Source organism: Phyllobates terribilis, unplaced genomic scaffold, assembly GCF_046119375.1.
Source record: "Phyllobates terribilis strain yellow unplaced genomic scaffold, ASM4611937v1 Scaffold_5__5_contigs__length_657084704, whole genome shotgun sequence".
Classification (NCBI taxonomy): Eukaryota; Metazoa; Chordata; class Amphibia; order Anura; family Dendrobatidae; genus Phyllobates; species Phyllobates terribilis.
The window spans coordinates 462,107,236-462,121,414 of NW_027362765.1; positions in this window are offsets into that span (position 1 = coordinate 462,107,236).

Here is a 14,179-nt window from a genome sequence, read left to right on the forward strand (position 1 = left end):
TACGTTGTGTTACGGGCACCTGTCTCACCTAGTTGAGCCCGGTCTTTAGATTTTGTAGAGTGGTACAACAAGACACTTTTAATGCCCCTCAGAAGAGATGTGGAGGTCAGAGTGGTATAACAAGACGGTTTTAATGCCCCTCAGAAGAGACGTGTAGTTCAGAGTGGTATGACAAGACGCTTTTAATGCCCCTTACAAGAGACGTGGAGGTCAGAGTGGTATAACAAGACGCTTTTAATGCCCCTTACAAGAGACATGGAGGTCAGAGTGGTATAACAAGATGATTTTAATGCCCCTTACAAGAGACGTGGAGGTCAGAGTGGTATAACAAGATGCTTTTAATGCCCCTTACAAGAGACGTGGAGGTCAGAGTGGTATAACAAGACGCTTTTAATGCCCCTTACAAGAGACGTGGAGGTCAGAGTAGTATAACAAGACGCTTTTAATGCCCCTTACGAGAGACGTGGAGGTCAGAGTGGTATAGCAAGATGCTTTTAATGCCCCTCAGAAGAGACGTGGAGGTCAGAGTGGTATAACAAGACGGTTTTAATGACCCTCAGAAGAGATGTGGAGGTCAGAGTGGTATAACAAGAAGGTTTTAATGCCCCTCAGAAGAGACGTGTAGGTCAGAGTGGTATAACAAGATGCTTTTAATGCCCCTTACAAGAGACATGGAGGTCAGAGTGGTATAACAAGACACTTTTAATGCCCTTTACAAGAGACGTGGAGGTCAGAGTGGTATAACAAGACACTTTTAATGCCCCTTACAAGAGACGTGGAGGTCAGAGTGGTATAACAAGACGCTTTTAATGCCCCTTACAAGAGACGTGGAGGTCAGAGTGGTATAACAAGACGCTTTTAATGCCCCTTACAAGAGACGTGGAGGTCAGAGTGGTATAACAAGACACTTTTAATGCCCCTTACAAGAGACGTGGAGGTCAGAGTGGTATAACAAGACGCTTTTAATGCCCCTCAGAAGAGACGTGGAGGTCAGAGTGGTATAACAAGACGGTTTTAATGCCCCTCAGAAGAGACGTGTAGGTCAGAGTGGTATAACAAGATGGTTTTAATGCCCCTTACAAGAGACGTGGAGGTCAGAGTGGTATAACAAGACGCTTTTAATTCCCCTTACAAGAGACGTGGTGGTCAGAGTGGTATAACAAGATGCTTTTAATGCCCCTTACAAGAGCCATACAGTACAGCATCTTAAAAATATTACTCCCATTACTGGGGAGTGGGTCTCCCACAGTCTTTCCTTATGCATTCCAAGCAAAAGCTGACAAAAATAAGGACGGAGGAACTTTCAATAATGGCAACACGGACCACGGTCACCCTGGTGGTATAGTGGTGGTGGAGGCTGAGGATAAGGAGAAGAACATAAAACAGCCGAAATGAGGAAGCGTATACCCATGTGTGGGTGTGAATCGGTGCATGTGTATACACCTCCCAAAATAACACAGTGGATTTGACTTTATGTTACTCTGCTGTCATTTGGTGGTGATGAGAAGTCTGGCCCAATCCAGCCCTTGTTCATTTTGATAAGGGTCAGCTTGTCAGCATTGTCAGTTGACAGGCGATGCTGACACTAATGATGGTGTCATCGCCACTCACCATCTTGGTTGTCTCCTCAAAGTTTGTCAGGATGGTACATAAGTGAGACATCCAGGTCCACTCATGAGGTCTTATGTGTGGAGTCTGACCTGAATATCGATGGCCTTGTTGCAGCTGGTACCCCACAACTGCTCTCTTCTGCTCACAAATCCTTTGCAACATGTGGAGGGTAGAGTTCCAACGTGTGGGGACATCACAAACCAGTCGATGTGCCGGAAGCTGCAAACGCTGCTGCAGCACAGCAAGGGTGGCGGAAGCTGTAGCCGACTTGCGAAAATGAGCTGACAGGCGGCGTACTTTAACGAGCAGATCTGGCAACTCGGGGTATGATTTAAGAAACCGCTGAACCATGAGGTTAAGCACATGAGCCAGGCATGGTACATGTGTGATCTCGCCTCGCCTTAGAGCCACCACCAGGTTACAGCCATTGTCACACACGACCATGCCTGGATGTAGGTTCAGCGGTCTCAGCCACAGATCTGCCTGCTCTTTCACAGCTGTCCACAACTCACAAGCAGTGTGAGGTTTATCACCTAAGCTTATGAGTTTCAGCACAGCCTGTTGCCGCTTGGCTGAGGCAGTACTGCAGTGCTTCCAGCTTGTAACTGATGTGGTGACATCTGAGATGGAGGCTGAACATGAGGAGGAGGATGGTGAGGTGCAGGAGCTGTACACTGTGGGGGCAACTCTGACTGACATAGGGCCCGCAATCCTCGGTGTGGGGAGGATGTGTTCTGTCCAATGGTCCGACTGGGTCCCGGCTTCCACTATGTTTACCCAGTGTGCCGTCAGGGAGATGTACCGTCCCTGGCCACAAGCACTTGTCCACGTGTCCGTTGTCAGGTGGACTCTCCCAGTAACTGCGTTGTTGAGGGCACGGCAGATGTTTTGGGACATGGGTTTGTGTAGTGCGGGGATGGCACACCGGGCAAAATAGTGTCGGCTGGGGACCGAGTACCGAGGGACGGCCACCGCCATAAGGTTGCGGAACGATTCCGTCTCCACCAGCCTAAAAGGCAGCATTTCCAACGCAAGCAGTCGTGAAATATGCGAATTTAGGACTGTGGCCTGTGGGGCGTTGGCTGCGAAGTTGCGCTTTCATTCAAAGGTCTGGGATATGGACAATTGAATGCTGCGGTGGGACGTGGACGTGGACGTTGATGCTGTTTCTTGAGAAACTGCCATAACAAGTGAAGACTGAGAGGAGGGGGCATCTTTGCATGCAGTATAGACAGGGGATTGCCTTGCACGCACTACAGGGGGTTCTATTACACGCACAACAGCGGAAGAAGCAGTGGTGACACCCGCTGACACTGGTCGTGGACCCTGGTGTGGGGTGCTTTACTGACATGTGCCTGATCATGCTGGTGGTGGTCAGGCTGGTAGTTTTGTCACCCCTGCTGATGCTGGCATGGCAGGTGGTACAAATGGCCTTTTTGGGGTTATCAGCAGAGTCTTTAAAAAAATTCCAGACTCTGGAAGACCTACCGGTTGTACTGGCAACGTCCCTCGTGTTGGTATTATGGGGAAATGTTGCCCGCCTTCTGTGTGCGGCCACCACACTGCTTCTTCCTGCCTGTTGGGGTACTCTGCCTCCCTCCCTCTGTGTACTGCTGGCCTCGCTCTGCGTGTCCTCCTGCCACATTGGGTCAGTTACTAGATCATCCACCACTTCCTCCTCTTCCACTTGCGCACCACGATCCTCCTCCTCACTTCGTGGCAATTGTGTCTCGTCATCGTCCACCTCTTGTGACAAATTGCCAGCGTCGACTTCCTCTGGCCGTGGCTGTTCAAATATTTGGGCATCGCTACATGGGATCTCCTCTTCCACCACTACAAGCGGAGCAGGCGAGGGGCACAAATATGGAAATGGACCAGTAAACAGCTCTTCAGAGTGTCCAAGTGTGGGATCAGTTGCTGTCTGACGACAATCGGCATGGTGGGAGGAAGGAGCATCAGGGTGAGGAGGAGTATGCAGTCGAGACTCACGGCTACTAAAACTTGACCATGTGGAAGACAGACCGGAGGTGGTGGTGCCCAGGTAACTGGAAGTATTATCTGCTATCCAATTAATAACCTGTTCACACTGATCAGTTCGCAATACTGGTGTTGTAGTGTGGTTCCCTAGTAATTTGGTCAAGAAGTGGGAGCGAGAAGATGTGGCTGTTGGTTGTGGCACATTTTCACCTTGGCCACGGCCCTGTCCGCTACACGCACCATCACCAGAACGTCCAGTTCCACGTCCCTTGCCATGCGCCTTGCCCATTGTAAATTAAGTAAAATAGCATACACTGGCACTATCAATGCAGAGAGGGTAATAAAAAGGAGATTAGAACCGTGGAAGAGGGAAACCACAGTTCTATTTCTCTGGCCTACACCAGAATCTTTTAAACAGATATGTTTGCTTCTGAACAATCAGGTAAAGACACTATTACTGTTTTTCTTTACGGAAAAAATACCAAAAGCTGGATAATACAGAGATTTGAACCGCTGAACTGCAAAACCACAGTTCTATTTTTCTGGCCTACACCAGAATCTTTCAAACACATATATTTGTGTCTGAACAATCAGGGAGACACTATTACTGTTTTCTTTACGGAAAAAATACCAAAAGCTGGATAATACAGAGATTTGAACCGTGGAACTGCAAAACCACAGTTATATTTTTCTGGCCTACACCAGAATCTTTCAAACACATATATTTGTGTCTGAACAATCAGAGAGACACTATTACTGTTTTTATTTATGGAAAAAATACCAAAAGCCGGATAATACAGAGATTTGACCCATGGAACTGCAAGACCACAGTTATATTTTTCTGGCCTACACCAGAATCTTTCAAACAGATATATTTGTGTCTGAATAATCAGGGAGACACTATTACTGTTTTTCTTTACGGAAAAAATACCAAAAGCTGGATAATACGTAGAATTGAACCGTGGAACTGCAAAACCACAGTTATATTTTTCTGGCCTACACCAGAATCTTTCAAACAGATATATTTGTGTCTGAACAATCAGGGAGACACTATTACTGTTTTTCTTTACGGAAAAAATACCAAAAGCTGGATAATGCAGAGATTTGAACCGTGGAACTGCAAAACCACAGTTATATTTTTCTGGCCTACTCCAGAATCTTTCAAACAGATATATTTGTGTCTGAACAATCATGGAGACACTATTACTGTTTTTCTTTATGGAAAAAATACCAAAGGCTGGATAATACAGAGATTTGACCCGTGGAACTGCAAAACCACAGTTATATTTTTCTGGCCTACACCAGAATCTTTCAAACAGATATATTTGTGTCTGAACAATCAGGGAGACACTATTACTGTTTTTCTTTGCTGCAAAAAATGCCAAAAACAGGATAATACAGAGATTTCACCCGTGGAACTGCAAAACCACAGTTATATTTTTCTGGCATACACCAGAATCTTTCAAACACATATATTTGTGTCTGAACAATCAGGGAGACACTATTACTGTTTTTCTTCATGGAAAAAATACCAAAAGCTGGATAATACAGAGATTTGAACCGTGGAACTGCAAAACCATAGTTATATTTTTCTGGCCTACAGCAGAATTTTTAAACAGATATATTTTTGTCTGAACAATCAGGGAGACACTATTACTGTTTTTCTTTACGGAAAAATACCAAAAGCTGGATAATACAGAGATTTGAACCGTGGAACTGCAAAACCACAGTTATATTTTTCTGGCCTACACCAGAATCTTTCAAACAGATATATTTGTGTCTGAACAATCAGGGAGACACTATTACTGTTTTTCTTTACGGAAAAAATACCAAAAGCTAGATAATACAGAGATTTGAACTGTGGAACTGCAAAACCACAATTATATTTTTCTGGCCTACACCAGACTCTTTTAAACAGATATATTGGTGTCTGACCAGTCAGGGAGACACTATTATGGTTTTTCTTTACGGCAAAAGATGCCAAAATCAGGATAATACAGAGATTTGACCCGTGGAACTGCAAAACCACACTTATAGTTATGTGGCGTACACCAGACTCTTTTAAACAGATATATTGGTGTGTGACCATTCGGGGAGACACTATTACAGTTTTTTTTTACGGAAAAAAATGCCAAAAACAGGATAATACAGAGATTTCACCTGTGGAACTTCAAAACCACAGTTATATTTTTCTGGCCTACACCAGACTCTTTTAAACAGATATATTGGTGTCTGAACAGTCACAGTCACACTCAATTTTTTTTGGGGGGGGGGTGGGGAAATACCAAAAGGTTAATAAGACGCGTATTTGGACAGACTGACTGAGGAAAAAAAAAATACAGGATTTAGATGAAAAAAAAAAAAAAAAAATTTCCTGGCCCCTGAGACCGGGGTGATAAGTCTAGCAATTTGACCAACAGCAGCACACAGGACTGTAATGCAGCGTTTGCTGGTATAACCACTGCGTCTCCTATACAGCCTGCCTGCTTGCCTGCCTGATATCTGGGATGGATATTAGTCCTGAGAAGGACTGTTTGTTTGATTTGGCAGGCTTTACAGACCCTACACTAACTATTTCGGAGTATAAATCTCTCTCCCTAGCTCAGCAGCGCTGACCCTACACTGTCTTATCCGGAGCGACTGTGTCCAAGATGGCATCGCCCGGTTTTAAATACTCGAGGTGATGCTGTGCGGCCAGCCAATCACTGTAATGCCCACAAACAACATGGCTACGGCATTACAGTGACTGACTGGCAATCCCTGCATGTTCATTGGCTCTGTAAAGAGCGCCAAACGTGCAGGGAAGAGACCCGAGCTCCCGCCCGAGTAACCCAGAAATGCTCGGTACTCGCCGAACATCCCGAGTAGTGAGATGCTCGGGCGAGTACCGAGCAGTGTCGAGCATGCTCGCTCAACACTAGTGACCTCGACATCACTGCTGATGAAGAGCTAGATCTGCTGATCAGGTGGCTCGGGCCACAATCCACTGAACGGGTCAAGAGACTTAGATCTGTTCACATTAGTAATCCAGTGGTTGGTCTCACTGCTGCATGAGAGAGACAAGAAGGAAGCTATGGTAGTCCTGAAGCCATAGAAAATGCACTGTTCAAGCGACTAGAGGATTTTCCAAAAATATCCAGTAAGGACAGTTTAAAATTTCAAGAGCTCAGTGACCTAATGTTAGAGCTTTAGCTAGCCAAACCAGACACGCATCTACCTGACCTCAGCTACCTGGACACTGCTCGTGGGGTAACCCTAATAGTTTCTAAGCTACAGTACCATTCAATATTCAAGATAAGTGGTCCACAATTGGGTCAAGATACAAAAGAGCTAACCAAGTCTCCTTTCCTCTTACACTTACTTTCAGCCATGCCCACATCATTACTGGGTGAAAGAGAAGCTGAGTCACAATAAGTGGCAGCAAGAAACCCCTGATAACATGAACATGTTCCCTTCCTGTGATGACAACCTAGGGTCAACACCATTGAATTCTATGAGTGAAGACAACAGGCTGGCACCTGCAAGAGAAGACAGTGGAAACTACCTCAGGTTCTTACGGCATAAGGACAATGATGTACAGAACGAGTTCATAGACTACGGAATTAAGGTAAATGTCTTCGGGAACAGCCCCTCACCTGCTGTGGCAATCTATGGACCGAGACGGACAGCCGAGGCAGGTGAGAGAGAGTATGGATCTGGTGCTCGTCTATCTGTGGAGAAGAATCTCTATGTAGACGATGAGTGTAAGTCTCTGCCCACAAGTGAAGAGACAATTCATCTGCTCTCTAGGACACAGGAAATGCTGTCGTCAGCAAAAGTAAGACCTCACAAGATCATCTCCACCAGTCAGGAAATAATGAAGGCATTCCTATCTGAGGAAAGTGCAACTGACGCGCACCCAGGGCCGTGGGGTACTCAGCAGCCAGGCCTATGGATGCCCGTATGGCGGGGATATCACGGTGGCTGGGCCGGTCCGTGACCCAGGGCGGTCAATAAAAAGGGGATTATTATTTATATGGGGATTTGGAAAGTTTGTGACGCCACCTGTGGGATGCGGCCAAAGGGAGCCGCCGCTGCGGAGCAGTCCTCTGGAGCTAGTGTTACGGCAGCAGGGATGGTGTGGCTCTCCACAGGTAGAGCTAGCTCCAGGGCAGTGTAGGTAGAGTGAGTTGCGCTGAGCGTTATAGTGCCGAGAGGCAAGAGGGCGCAGATGAAAGAATGGACGGAGGCAGTACGGTACAGTCATCCGAGTCTTTACTCACAGTTCTTATGACATTTCCACTGGTGCACTGTACGGGTGCAAGCCTCCCACATTGCGCTGCGTTCACCAGGCAGGGGTTCAGCTCTTCCTCAGGCAGATTAGGAGCACCTGACGGAACCCCACTTTCTTGTGTTCCTAGCTAGACCGTCTTCATGCTGGGTCTTTCTCCCTCTTGCCCTGCGCTTCCCCACTCTCAACCCCGCTCGGGTGCTCTGAAGTCCCTCCTGTCTCGTTGGAGTTCCCGGACCTGCTTGACCCTCACGGGGATTAGAATGAGGCTTCGGCAACTGACTATATAAGCCAAAAGCCTCCGGTTTTCCCAGCCGAGACTTACACACGTCTGGACCAGGGGCTGGTCCCCTTCTTGCGGCCTACGATCCTTCTGTTTTCTGACAGATTCGGGGCGTACGGGTGCCGTCCCGCACTCGCCGTACCCCCTAGGATCCCTTTTGTAGATCGGAGCCTACTCCTCTGCTCCCCTCCTGGGCCTCTAAGACTGGGCCCTGCTTGTGGAGCAGAGCTCCTAAAGAGACTTACTAATAACACTTCACTGCCACCCTAAAATGACTTCCCATTATATACCTCCTATGATGGTGCTCCACTATTCTGCTTCCTCCACCCACACCCACTACTGGTTCCCCCTAACTTTGGGTTCCCCCCACTCCAGCCAGGGTCAGGGCTCAGCAGCTACGCACATGCATGTTGCCTCTCCTGCCGGCCTGGAGCAGTGTAGTGTTGGATGCAGTTGTTGGGGTTCCGGGCAGCGCTCCCTCCTTACCTGAGAGAAGGGGATACCACACCTCTGGGTGAGGTGCAGTACCTCTGTGGTGACTGAACCCTCAGGGGCGCCACACTCCCCCCTGGTAAAACACAGCACGTCCGCTGGCTGGAACTGAGCAAAACACGGTAAATTAGACATGCAATTTTTAAGAATGCATTCGCATATAAGATAATAAAACTTTCTTCCCTTTATGGGAGGCACTTCACTTTAACGTTACTGGTTACATTTATCAAACATTATAAAACACTTTTCATAATGTTCTTGTAACAGGGTGTCCTTTTCACTGGTAATCAAGTGCAAATGTAGCAACATGAGGGACCCGTCTGACGCGCCCCCTGGGCCATGTGAGGGGGAATACCCGGAGCCGGGTCTCTGTGTAATGCTGGGGGTTTGTAGTCTCCGTGGCGGCGACCCAGTCCCGTGGCTCAGGGTGGTCAAACCAGTGGCGGATCTGTTTATTTGGTTTTTAATGTTTAAATGTCCGACTACGCCACCCGTGGATTGCGGTTCCTGAGAACCACCGCTGCGGGGCAGACCGCTGAGGCTGATGTTGTGTGCGCAGCAGAGGGTAGTATAACTCCCCACGGGAGGAGTATAGCCTCAGGGCAGTGAGTGCAGATGGTGGGGGTGATGGTACGCGGGAGCAACAGTAATGACTCAGAGTTCAGTGATGCAGTTCAGGGTCTTTACTCACAGTTTTACACTCCAAGCCAGTTCTGCAGGTAATGGCTGCCCACGTCGTACTGTGCTCACCAGGTGAGGGGCTCGGCCAACTCCCAGGTACCTTTGGAATGCTTTTCAGGACCCCGTTGGTGTGTCCTTTCTCTGGCCTGTCGTACCCCACAATTGACCACGTTTCTGTCCAGCTGCCTCGGGGCTTGGTGGGCAAACATATGTTCCGTTTCCCTGGGCCCTATATGGTGCCTTCCTAACGGGTGTAGTGAGGGGCCGTAACACGTGCAATGCCACGGCCTCTGGTTACTAGCTGAGGGTAGTTGCTCTCCTCCACTAGATGAGGGATCCGGTTCCCTTTCTTGGCCTGACCCCCCCCTACTCTAGTAGCGGCGGGCGTACAGTGGCGACTGGCTGGTCCACACCCCTGGGGTCCCTTCACTCCACTCCTGGAGCCTCCTCCGTTCCTCTCCTCTCCTTTCTTCTCCTCCAGGCCCAGGCTTTGTGACTTGGCCTGCCCACGGAGCAGAGCTCGTACAGAGCCCCTGCTCCTAGTCTCCTTCTCTCTCTTCTCTCTCTCTCCTCTTTCTCCCTGACTCCAAGATGGTGCCCACCTTATATACTCCTCCTTTCCAGTGCACCCTGGATCTACTCTCCCCACCCACACACTACCGGGTTCCCCCTTTCTAGGTGTTCCCTCCCCCCACTCCAGCCAGGGACAGGGGCAGTTGTGCTCACTCTTGGGAGCATTGTCGCCCTGCCCCCCGGAAATGTAGTGTAGTGCATGTGGTTGTTAGGGTCCTGAGCCACACTCCATCCTTACCTGGAAGTGAGATATCACACCTCTGGGTGAGATGCAATACCTCTGTAGCGACCAAGCGCGCTACACGTCCGCAAACCCTCAACGTAGGCCCTGGGTGTGGCTGCAGGGCATAGGTGATCCTGGGGTTGGACCACATCTTCCGCCACTCCAAACGGGTTTTTCTTCTGAGGTCATAGTTGCTAATATAAAACCAATAGGGTGCACTTTAAGAAGTGCAGAACTATTTACACAATCAGTTTCTGGCTGTTCACAGTCCCCAGCCTGGAGTCTGTATACCCTGATGGGTAATTATGAAAACACACACTCAAAAAAAACATTATTTCTAACTTCAACTACAGCACCCTTACGGGTGACTATTTACATAGTGTTCAGTCCCACTCGCTGGACTAATAGTGGGGTCCCCGCCTGGGGTACTGCTGGTTCTTACCGGACCCAGCCGGGTCACAAGGTATGTCCTGCGGGGGTGTGTTATCAATCACGTGGTACACTTGTAGGGCGTACCACCCGCGCTCCCCGTGGTGACGTGTGTAGGTGACACGGTCACCGGGGTACAAGTTCCGGTCGGGATGGGCCTGTTCCAGGTGGGGCTCGACATCCCTCCGATTTACAAAAATGTCTCTGTCGAACTGGGGAAGCCATTTTGCTCCAGGGATATACGGCAGGGCCATGGGTATCAACGGAGTCACGACCCCTGCTGGTGGGGCGGCCGCTCCGGCCTGTGCAAGTTGAGCATCAGGAGCATTAACCGATACTCCGGCGGCTTGCTGGTCGTTGGCCATGGTTGCGCCCCCCTAGTGAACCGTAGCCTACCTCCTTTACTTGGATCGGGTAGGCCGCGGCTCCACAGGCGACGGTCTCCTTCCAGGACCTTGCGTCTCCCTCGCGGCTGACGTCAGAGCGTGCGCTTGACCACGGTCTCCTTCTAGGACCTTGCATCTCCCTCCTTCGGCGTCAAGGCGCGAGGCGGGGCCTGGGCTTTGCGCGCTTCCAGCGGTTACGCCTCTCCGATTCCCGAGGTTACGCCCTTCTTCTTCCCGCGCGGCTACAAGAAGATGGCGGACAATGGCGGGAAATCTCGGGAATGGCGGGAAACCTTCACCACAGTGAGTATTACAGTCTTTTAAGGCGCACATTACCCGGTGGCAACTGGCACGGAATCCTGTTCGTTGCAACGTGCACGAAATCCTATTCGTGATGCCAGATTTGACGCGCCCCCAGGGCCGTGGGGTACTCGACAGTCGGGCCTATGGATGCGGGTATGGCGGGGATATCACGGTGGCTGGCCCGGTCCGTGACCCAGGGCGGTCAATAAAAAGGGGATTATTATTTATATGGGGATTTGGAAAGTTCGTGACGCAACCTGTGGGATGCGGCCAAAGGGAGCCGCCGCTGCGGAGCAGTCCTCTGGAGCTGGTGTTGCAGCAGCAGGGATGGTGTGGCTCTCCACAGGTAGAGCTAGCTCCAGGGCAGTGTAGGTAGAGTGAATTGCGCTGGGCGTTGTAGTGCCGAGAGGCAAGAGGGCGCAGATGAAAGAATGGACGGAAGCAGTACGGTACAGTCATCCGAGTCTTTACTCACAGTTCTTATGACATTTCCACTGGTGCAATGTGGTCCTCCCACATTGCGCTGCGTTCACCAGGCAGGGGTTCAGCTCTTCCTCAGGCAGATTAGGAGCACCTGACGGAACCCCACTTTCTTGTGTTCCTAGCTAGACCGTCTTCACGCTGGGTCTTTCTCCCTCTTGCCCTGCGCTTCCCCACTCTCAATCCCGCTCGGGTGCTCTGAGGTCCCTCCTGTCTCGTTGGAGTTCCCGGACCTGCTTGACCCTCACGGGGATTAGAATGAGGCTTCGGCAACTGACTATATAAGCCAGAAGCCTCTGGTTTTCCCAGCCGATACTTAGAGTAACACAGCTGCACCAGGGGCCGGTCCCCTTCTTGCGGCCTACGATCCTTCTCTCTTCTGACAGATTCGGGGCATACGGGTGCCGTCCCGCACTCGCCGTACCCCCTAGGATCCCTTTTGTAGATCGGAGCCTACTCCTCTGCTCCCCTCCTGGGCCTCTAAGACTGGGCCCTGCTTGTGGAGCAGAGCTCCTAAAGAGACTCTGCTCCCTGACTGACTTCTCCCACTTACTAATCCGACTTCACTGCCACCCTAAAATGGCTTCCCATTATATACCTCCTATGATGGTGCTCCACTATTCTGCTTCCTCCACCCACACCCACTACTGGTTCCCCCTACCTTTGGATTCCCCCCACTCCAGCCAGGGTCAGGGCTCAGCAGCTATGCACATGCATATTGCCCCTCCTGCTGGCCTGGAGCAGTATAGTGTTGGATGCAGGCATTGGGGTTCCGGGCAGCACTCCCTCCTTACCGGAGAGAAGGGGATACCACACCTCTGGGTGAGGTGCAGTACCTCTGTGGCGACTGAACCCTCAGGGGCGCCACACAACAAGCTTAAAGGGAATCTGTCACCCCCTGGGAGATATAAGACCTCTACTATGGGCATACAGGTTATAGAAAAGTAAATCTATACATACCTGTATGGCCCATAGTAGAGGTTTGATTGCAAAGAAAAGTGTTTTTATCACCTCTGTTTTCCACAGGCTTGGCATGCAGGGGACGTCTAGAAAGCCCCGCTACCTGTTTATTATTCCCTGAAATCCCCGCCTATATGCTTAGTTACCATATTCCCCCCTCCCCTGCATGTCACAGGTCCCTGTGATGTGCACCGTGCTCCCTGACTTAGAGGGCATGCGCAAAGCGCCGCTCATATAGAGCTCGCTTTGCTTCATCCCGGCCCCGTCTCTCCATGCACTGCGCCACAGGGTTCTATTGCACAGGCGCCGGGGAGTCACTGTCACTCCCTTGCGCCTGCGCAATAGAACCCTGCGGCGCAGTGCACGGAGAGACAGGGCCGGGATGAAGCAAAGCGAGCTCTATATGAGCGGCGCTTTGCGCATGCCCTCTAAGTCAGGGAGCACAGTGCACGTACAGTGCCTTGAGACATGCAGGGGAGGGGGGGGAATGGTAACTAACCATATAGGCAGGGATTTCGGGGAATAATAAACAGTTGGGGGGGGATTTCTTGGCGTCCCCCGGATGCCAAGCCTGTGGAAAACAGAGGTGATAAAAACATTTTTCTCTGCAATCAAACCTCTACTATGGGCCATACAGGTATGTATAGATATATTTTTCTATAACCTGTATGCCCATAGTAGAGGTATGATATCTCCCAGGGGGTGACAGATTCCCTTTAAAGGATCTCGATCTGGGTTCTGACATTGGTACTATGCAACGCAGCCCTTGGTCTGCTTTGGGACATTGAACAGGACACATTCTTCTCATTCCAGGTGTCAGTCAAGACAAACCCTTTACCAAACGAGGAGTCTTATCTGTTGTGAACAGCATCTACGATCCTCTCGGGTTTATAGCACCCATCACCATTCAAGGCAAGATACTGTTGAGACAGTTGACCGCTGAGAACATGGATTTGAACACTCCACTACGGTCCCAAAAACCACAAAGGTGGGAGACATGGAAGACGTCTCTGATGATCTTAGAACATCCTATCTCATTCCTATCTTGTTCTGCCTTAAAGTCCCTTTCAGCTGTAACTAGAAGAGAAGTCCACTTTTTCTCTGATGCATCTACAAAGGCCATAGCTGCAATAGCCTACCTGAAGACCTCAGAAGCCAACAACAGGTTACATTGTGGATTTGTCCTGGACAAGGCCAAACTAGCCTCAAGGCCTGCTCACACTGCACCAAGATTTGATCTTTGTGCTGCTGTACTAGTGGTGGAGGTTGCCGAAGTTGCCCGTAACAGCGGCACCACATCTCCACTGACCTGCATCCAGCTTACTAAGGATCAGGACTCATGGCTCCATCTAACCTTTGCGACAACGCCTGCGTGACGTCTCCAAGCTTTCTGCATAATGACCCTCGTGCTGTTGATGCTAGCAGTACATTTGAACTTGAGGAACCAGTCGCTGTCAGAGAAATCAGACCAGTCATCTCTACATGCTGCATATCTGTGAAACCAAAGTTGA